This window comes from Sinocyclocheilus anshuiensis, unplaced genomic scaffold (genome assembly GCF_001515605.1).
Source record: "Sinocyclocheilus anshuiensis isolate Anshui unplaced genomic scaffold, SAMN03320099.WGS_v1.1 scaffold451, whole genome shotgun sequence".
NCBI lineage: Eukaryota > Metazoa > Chordata > Actinopteri > Cypriniformes > Cyprinidae > Sinocyclocheilus > Sinocyclocheilus anshuiensis.
In genome coordinates, this window is record NW_015549630.1 from 208,358 (window position 1) to 217,353 (window position 8,996).

Sequence of the window (8,996 nt, forward strand, 5' to 3'; positions counted from 1 at the left end):
AGATACACATTACAACTACACATAATATACAAGTAAAACAAACAGTGCTTTATTTTCAGATACAATAGGTGTATTTAGCAGGAGCATTCAAGAAATTGAATGAACAGATATGAAAATAAAACACTATATAGACTGATTCCTAAAGCAACTGTATTAAAGTTCTTCAGTCAAGAATAGTGAGTGACTTTTCTCTTTGCGTTTTGTTGTTTTAAATAAAAATAAAAAATAAAAATTGTCATCTGTCTGTCAATTCTGTCACAGTGTTTTATTTTTATACCATCATTTACTCACTCAAAAGTTGTTTTAAACCTAAATGAGTTTCTTTCTTCTGCTGAACATAAATGCTATTTTGAGGAACGTGGAAAACCAAACAGTTGCTGGTCCACAGCAACTTCCATAGGATTTTTTTTCCCTACTATCAAATTCAATGTGGACCAGCAACTGTTTGGTTACCCACATTCTTCAAAATATCTTCTTTTGTGTTCAACACAAGAAAGAAATTAATACAGGTTTGGGACAACATGTGAGTGAGTAAATAATGACAGAAATTAATTTTAGGGTGAACTATCCTTAATGACAGTTGGCTGCATGTTTAATACTGTCCCTTTAAGACCTGCATGCATCTAATATACAAGCACAAATCCGTTTTTCTCTCAACTGTCTACTTTCATTTTAGACATAACCAACTGAGTCTATATGTAAACCTTGTGTGTTTTGACAGTATTAGCGCAAAAGATAACTTAGTTCAGTAATCAGGCACTGTCTGCCAGGCTTTTTAGTGCGAATGAAACATTTAACCGGCAAGGCTTTAAAGCATATGCAAATAATGTACTTTTGTGATTGCGAATAAGTGCAGTGTCCTGTGAGAGTAACTCTACTGCTGAGTTAACACTGATGTGAACGCATGTGGCGTTGTACAGTATATGACGGAGGCGCCAGAACTGCTATTGATAGAATGTGCGCCATAGCACGATAATACGATATTTCTTCAAAAGCAGATCGTGGAGACATTTTTATCATCCACGATCAAAAATCGTCATATCGCACACCCCTACACCTATCTGAAGCCTTCTCTTCTCACTCTCTAGTGATTCAGCGCGAGTCTCAGTCAGCAATTTGGGAGCGTAAACACTTTCTCCAATTGGCAGGGCTTGCAGAGACACCTGTCTCATCACCCATATGTTGTCTCTTTGCCATGGTCAAGAGCAACAGAAAGAGGGGAGGAATCATAGAAACACTCAAGAGAAAGAGAAACAAAACTACATTTTTTTTGCATACACATACATAAAAAGGAAACAAAAAAAGTGGACAAATAAACAGAAATATTACAGAAATAATACACACAAATAGGCTACTACCATTCACCGGGAATACAGTTTTTTGTTATAATCAAAAATCCAGTAAAAGCAGGAATGTTGTGAAATATTATTACAATTCAAAACAACTGTTTTCTTTTTGAATAGGCCTACATTTTAAATTGTGCTGGCAAAGCCGAATTTTCAGCCATTACTCCAGTCTTTAGTGTTACATGATGTTTCAGAAATCATTCTAATATGCTGATTTGATGCTCAAGAAATATTTCTTATTATTATCAAGGTTGAAACCTGATGTGCTGCATAATATTTTTTGCAGAAACTGACTTTTTTCAGGTTTACTTGAACAGAATAAAAAAAAAAACAGCAATTCTTTGAAATAGAAGTCTATACTAACAACACAAAATGTCTTTAAGGTCACCTTTGATTAATTTAATGCATTCTTGCTGAATAAAATATCAATTTCTTTAAAAACGTTTACAAATTTTGAATGGTATTGCACCTACATGTTTTCCAAGATATACATTCCACCCCTGTTATCAAGTTGAATAGCCCAACTTTAGTCCAGAGATCTTAAAAACATTGTCAATATCACGTCTTGCATAAGAAACGGTTTCAATCAGTGTCAGGTGAGCCTGAAATCAGTAGAATTACACCAGTTAAATGAAGAATTCAGACAGATTTGTCAACTAGTTGTCTGGCAAAGCAACCCACTGGTAGTTTTGCAAATCCCCTAGAAGAAATAGATTATGAATGAAATCGAAAAACCTAATTGGTGTGAAAAAAACAACAACATGGAAAGTTGTGTTAAACGTGTAATTCCTGTTATGTCCTTTATGTTCACATGTACATGCAGAAGTCATGTCAGAAAGGCGTTGCGCCACTGCTATGCGAACTAAGCTAAACTCAAGTTTGACAGGTTGCCAGAGAATGCATACTCAGTTGATCCTGTGGACCCAAGAGGGCAAGTGTCCTGGCAGCACTCCAGCGAGATGCAATCACAGGTTTCGCACTCAGGCTCATGTCCCGAGGGGAGAGTTGAGGGGGATTTTAACTCTCGATCATTAAAAACAATAAAATCATGAAACTACTTTCTCATACTATGGGTTGCATGAGTAACAGACCAAGGGGGAAAATTAATACGGTGGATTGGTGAAAAGATTGTCTGTTAAAGGTTAGCAATTTCTCAATGAGATAATGAAGCAGCGTCAACAGTGATATAAGAGATTTGGCAACAGTCAATGTGCACGTCAAAGGCAAATTTTTTGGCATCAACAGAGCTGTTCCAGTTAAAGTGATCGAGTTGCCTTGGTTCACTGCATGACACATCTTCATGTCTAATCATAAGTTACTTATTGTATCTCTTAACTTGTGGATCAGCATGTTTGTTTGTTCTAAAACTGCAATTTTACACGCATTTGTATTACATACCAGATCAAATCTGATTATGAAATTAGGTAAACACCGTCTCAGCCTAATTAATCTTTCTTAGGATAATCTAAATTAGCCTTCTTTAAATTCATTATGGTAAAATTTGTATTATAGTCCCTTTTGGTTCCCAAATATTAGCAATCAGATCCAGTCAATCACAGGCACAATAAAAACTTCACACACACACACTACCCAGAATCCCTAAACAACAGTAAAAATAAAAACTCAAGGCTAACCGGGAAAACTTATTTTACCGGTTCACTGAGCAAGCCGTTAAGACTTAAAAAACGCCATATCAGCATTGGCAAATGAACACTGCAGAAGGCCTGCTTCAAGATAAGCAGCTTTTAGCCTATTCTGCAAAATAAAACCTAGTCCAGTACTGCCAAAAATGCTTAACATGCACAGTCTGGCAGGAGGAACCCAAAAGGCCGTGAGAGGGTGGAAAAGTGGCGAGGAGTGCTTCACAAACTTTGTGAGGAACTGTTTTCAAGAACTACCATGAGAACACAGAGTACGCCGTGCAGTGTGGTTTATCTCAGCAGCACTTTGATAGAAAAAGCAGAAAAGTATCCTCAAAAACATCGTTTCCATATATTCTAATACACATACATCATACACCCGGCGCAAGTGTTTTTTGCTAGTTTCAGCCCGACGCAGTTATCATTTTCACGTCCTGCGCCACGTTGTTTAAAGGGTTAGTTCACCCAAAAATTAAAATTAGCCTGTTTTACTCACCCTCAAAGCATCCTAGGTGTATGTGACTTTCTTCTTTCAGACGAATCCAATCGGAGTTATACTGTATTGACCCGAATATAAGACGATGTTTTTTTCTTGGAAATACATCTGAAAAAACGCGGTCGTCTTATATTCACGGTCTAGACTTTGACATGTCAATAATACACCCACAACAATAGGTGGCGCCAAATACACATAAAACGAGTGTGCCATGAAATACATAATGTAATGCGTGTTGTAAAGATCGCGAGTAAAAACTAAAGAATAAGAAAACCTTACAGCTGCATGAGTCGTGACTGTCACGTTAGCCTGATGGGAACAAACTCCCTTTGTGATTTTAAAACGTAAGACAGTTAAACACTTTTTTCTCACTTCCGCTTTCCACTTTATTTCACGTCTTCTAAACTGTTGACAAATAACACCCGCAACACAAATAAACAATATTCCGCGTATCTTTGACTTTTTTTTTTAGTGGATGGTCTCATTCTGTTTGTAACACTGTATACTACAAAACCATGTTGCTTTTTACTACCGTGACGCAGTTTTTTGAGCGCAAGTTATTCCATAACGGATACAAACAATAACTGTCCCTGAAGAAATGAGACGTAAACAAAAAAAGGAATAACCATCCATATTACAACGTTATTGTTTAATTGGACTAAAAGTGCTCTATGGGAAGTTGTTCAGTGGACCCTTACCTTTCTAACTAAACTGGGATTTTACAGCTGTGGATGCGTTTGTGACTTGCTATTATGATGAATCTGGTATGTACTGCGTTTTGATTATGCATGTTTTGATGTGTACTGCTTACACAAATTTAGCAAATACATTCTTTATAAGCTTTCCATTGAAAAACAGGCTTAGACCTTTATAATGATATATAGTTTGTAAAGATAAATTTTGTCCTGTTTCATTTAATCTATTCGTAAACATTGACACGTGCAAACAAAGAGCGTTCAGTGCGCCGGTGTCCAGGTGCTGGTTAACAGGTTAAAGAGTGTGTTAGTAATATGCATCTATAAGCGGGTCCACAACGCACATACACTCTGCTTATTACACACTCAGGGGCGCACAGCAGCACACAAACATGCCAAATATTACAAATTAAAAGATTACAATGTAAAAGATTATTATTGTGTAGGCTAAATAAATATAAAAATTCCTACATGTCATAATGGATAGTCATTGCATGTATCAGAATTAGGTTACCTATTTGCTTGCACACGAGCAGCTCCGTTTTCTCTCTGAGATGCGTTCAGTCTTTTGCGCTTGCCGTGTAAATAGCGAATCCGCCATGGCGCGAGCGCAACTGGCTCTTAAAGGGAATGGGAGATGAGACTTTGATTGGATTATTGCACGTTATGCCCAAAACACACCCATTACTCATTAAGAGAATAGGGACAACACTTTTATTATTATATATATATATTTTTTTAACACTTTTATTTTATTATTTTACACCGTCATTATACTAGTAAAAGTGGATTCGGACACGCCCTCAGTGCACCTGCGCCTTGTGCTTTAGACCATGCGCTTAGATCATTAAAATAAGTCTCGAGGTCTTAAAATGACAACAGCCTAAACTGCTGCTGTCTGTGTAATTAAAGCGTTCATTTATCACTGGCAAGATGGGGTCTTAATAAAAGTTGTCTGTCTATGCAGTAAATGCATTTTTTGTGACTAAAGAAAACAGAGAAAAAGAGTTGTGGTGAAAAAAAGGTAGGGAAACTTTTAACACCCATAATGCACTTGATTCAATCAGACTATCTAGAGCGTGGATACAAAAATGTGAAAGTATGATCTGTAGTTTTCAGAAAGTCCACCAGATGACGCCTTTATTTCAATTCTTAACGTTGATTCCTTAACAAAATAAAGTATTTTTATTCAAACAAACAGTAGTGAATAACTACAATCTCTAATCACGTTTATATAACCGCTAGCATATCTATCATGATAATATAGCCTATAACTCAACAACACAGCAGCAGCTAGCTCGAACAGCTAACGAAAAATGGGTCAGAAGCTCTGGGTAACATCCTTGGTCCCAGGGATGAGGCTACACCAAAGGAATCTTCAGTTAAAACACTAACATATTGCTCCCGATCGTGACAGGAGAAAGATCATAAAAAGGCCAATGTGCATTAGGAACATAGTCCAGGCCTGTTTTGTGCCTCCTTCCATCGCCATCTACGAGTCCAATCATTCTGATGGCAAGAAAAGAAAAGCTACATCAAAGGGAAACTGCTGCACAAATTTGAAAGGATAATTAAGAATCGCTATAAAAGAACTGGCAAGGGAAATCAGCCAGGCTTTGCATATCTAACAGGCATAATCAGAGTGGATAAAAATACCACCAAGTCATTCTGTTTTGCCTCGGGTGCGCAGGTCAAAGGCATCCTTTCTTCTTTCCCAAGTCGATCCCCATTGAAGCTGGCCAAGAGACAAGGAACACACAGCCAAAGCCCACTGAACCGCAAGCTTCAGGGACAAACTGCTCTTCAACATTCCCAAAAAACTCAAGTATTATACTCACAGCAGAAGTCATTAGATTCAGAAGCAGCTAACAAAAGCTGGAGCAGCGGAGGTGATGTCTTGACTAAGATACAAGAAAAATCCTTCTTTTTTTCCCCCCTACATGCTATAAATCTGCCATAACAGGAGGATTTTCAAACCAAACCCCTTTAACAGCTAATACTGAGGAGAAGCAGCCACAGCCACAAAAATGAAAGGTTTATCGAGTGCAAAGCAATAATGCACATGGCTTAATTGGTTTGGCTCCGTCTGTTCAGACAAGCCTGGTTGGGAAACATTCCGAGTGGTTAGGAGGGACCTTTATGCCTCCAGAGATGCCATAAACGCACCTATAGGATTAGTGAGCAAAATACACCTTTTAAAAAGACAAAGGCAAATAAAAATATTTTTACTTTCAATTTCAGGGTATTGCTCAAGAAGACATATTTCAGGTACACAATCACCTTGAACATATGCCAGAGGTATCTATAGAACCTGAGTTAAAAAAAAATAAATAAAAAAAACACGGAATGTTCTTACTCAAGTTTCACTCGGATATATCCTTCCTATAGAACGCAACTGTGCCCACCCACTTTTTCCTGCGCTGTTGGTTTAAGGAGTATTTTTCCCATAGATTTTTAAAAAGTTGTAAGCCATGAACCAAGCCAATTAGCTACGAGGTGAATTACAACATTACAAACTTTAATTTGAAGGAAAAAAAGTATCTGAAAATCAAAATAGAGTCAAAGGTCATGACTGTGCATTTATCAGAAAGAACTGCAATCCCATGAAGCACTGCGAATGTCACAATTGAATTGATGGAGACGTATAGAACTATTGAGTTAAAGATGTTAATAATATAGAAACCATATGTTTTTACTTTTATTGCAAAAAATTACATATTACGCATACAAATATTATAGTAATTTGAGAACATAAGCAGACTGACTACATAATATGCAGTTCTTCATTGGAGTGGGTGTGGGCACGATTTACTAATCTAGTTGAAATAATGTAGGCTGATGGCTTTAACAAAGCAGGTCTGTCTTTACAGGTTATCGTTCAAAACCAACTGCCCTATGAAAAGAATGAATGAGATTTTTACTTTCAGAACCTGATTGTTGCACTCTATTATTCTTGTGAACTGCTGTGACACATTTAGCCTACTAATCTGCATTTGTAGGTTGTAACCTGCAATTGCAGTTAGCCAATTAGCACCCACTTTTATCCAAAAAGACTAACAAATTAGGAAAAACGCAAGCAATTTTTCACACTTAAAATAGTACTTCAAAAACTAGAGCAGACATGTGGAAAGGTAAAGAAAAGGAAACTTTTTTTTTTTTTAACACGTTTGTTAACGAGTAAGGTAACCATTTAATAACTTACAGATAATTGTTTTACATGTGAACTCTCAGCTGTAAGCCAAAAACAAAAACACATTCACGGCAAAAAAATCATTATGGCACATGAACAACTTTTGAAAGTGAAACTATAAAACTGATTTTCTCATTCTTGCACAACACTCACACTTTACTTTCCCTGTATGCCAATAAAAGTTTTATCTTATAGACACAGCACTGTTTGTGGACAGTAACACATATTATGATATGTGGAAGTTAAAGGTACAATTCACCCAAAAATGACAGGCAGAAAGTTAGGAACACTAACCCTTTCATTTTCATTTTACGTGAACTAAAACTAGGCCACATGTGACAAAGTCATTCCCTTAAACACGTTATAAATTGAATACATTAATTGTGGCGTTTGACGATCAAGTTACTAAGCCAATTAAATGCAGTTTCACTTGAAATAAATCATTACCACCTTGTCAAATAAACCAGTAACAGCTCAAATAACTCTGGCTGTTTCAAAACCTAGTGAGTTGCTTAAAAAGACAGCATTTTTAGGCATAACTGGCAACATCAAACGAATTGATAATGTACAAAAGCTATCTAGGTAACTTAGGCGGCTCACTAGTTTTATGACACAGCCAGTGACTTACACTTTCGATAGTTAAATACCTTAACGTAAGTTAATGTAAGGTACTTTTGCCTCACGTCTCCGGTTGTAATCAAAAGTTTTACTTTAGTTTTGTCTAAACACAATAGGGAGGGTGGGAAGTGGCCCACTTGCTTGTGATTGAGGGGAATGTGGAATGTTGAGGTTGGCAGCTAACACTGACTGCATCGGAGTTGATAATAAAACACGTAAGCTACGTTGAAGAGCGGTGTAAAATGGTAAGGTCATATCATGACAGTTTCGCTCGGAGAGGTAGCGTTAATCTAACCAGCGCTGCATGCGAACTCCCCCTCGTTACATTTGCTGCCAGGCTAGCTCGCACCAAAGCTGTCACGGAATGCTAACAAGTTAGCCGGTTAGCGACATGTATTTAGAAGCGTCCGGTATAACCGCGTCAAATACAACAACCATAACGTCTGAGCGAACATAAAGCGCGAATTAAAAATATCACGCCTCACCTTCTCTGATTAAACGTCGCCCATTCCTCTGCACAGCGACTCGCTTTAGCTCCAGCCTGGCCTCCTCCTTTCCCAGCTGTGCTCCTCGGCCGTTGCTATTTTTCCAGCTCTCTGCCCAACCGGAAGTGGACGCGTGCTGTCTCCAGGGGACGCGCTGTGTCTCTCGAGTTTCTTGACGCGCTGTCAGGGAAATCGCTCGGTAGATGCTATAGAGATCAGCGGTAGGGCTCGCCCCCTTCCCTTCGACTTTTCGCTGCAGGGTCAGGCAGTGTATGTTTAAGGATGTCAGCTTTGTTGCAGTAATTTCAGTGAAGGGTATCCAGAAATCCACTTCCGTGAATACCTAATAAACCAGATTTTGAGGCTGGTTTATAAATCATTAAAGAACCATAAAGTCTACTTACTAATACAGATACTGTATTACTAATATATATATATATATATATAAATTATAAATAATAATTATAACAGTTATTATTATTATTTGATTATTAATTGAATATATATATATATATATATATATATA

General features: G+C 37.4%; 1 protein-coding gene across 2 annotated transcripts in view; it reads right to left on the reverse strand.

Moving 5' to 3' along the window:
- The window catches only part of zbtb34 (zinc finger and BTB domain containing 34), a 20,547-nt gene extending 11,946 nt beyond the window's left edge, over window positions 1-8,601 (reverse strand). The window contains exons 1-2 of one of the 2 annotated variants that reach the window (XM_016448607.1): window positions 8,471-8,601; window positions 4,692-4,797 (exon numbers count right to left, since the gene is read on the reverse strand). The gene's annotated coding sequence lies outside the window, so the exon portion shown is untranslated. The remainder of the gene's footprint in view (window positions 1-4,691; window positions 4,798-8,470) is intronic. The other variant, XM_016448606.1, reaches the window with a different exon arrangement.
- Between the last annotated feature and the right edge of the window lie 395 nt (window positions 8,602-8,996).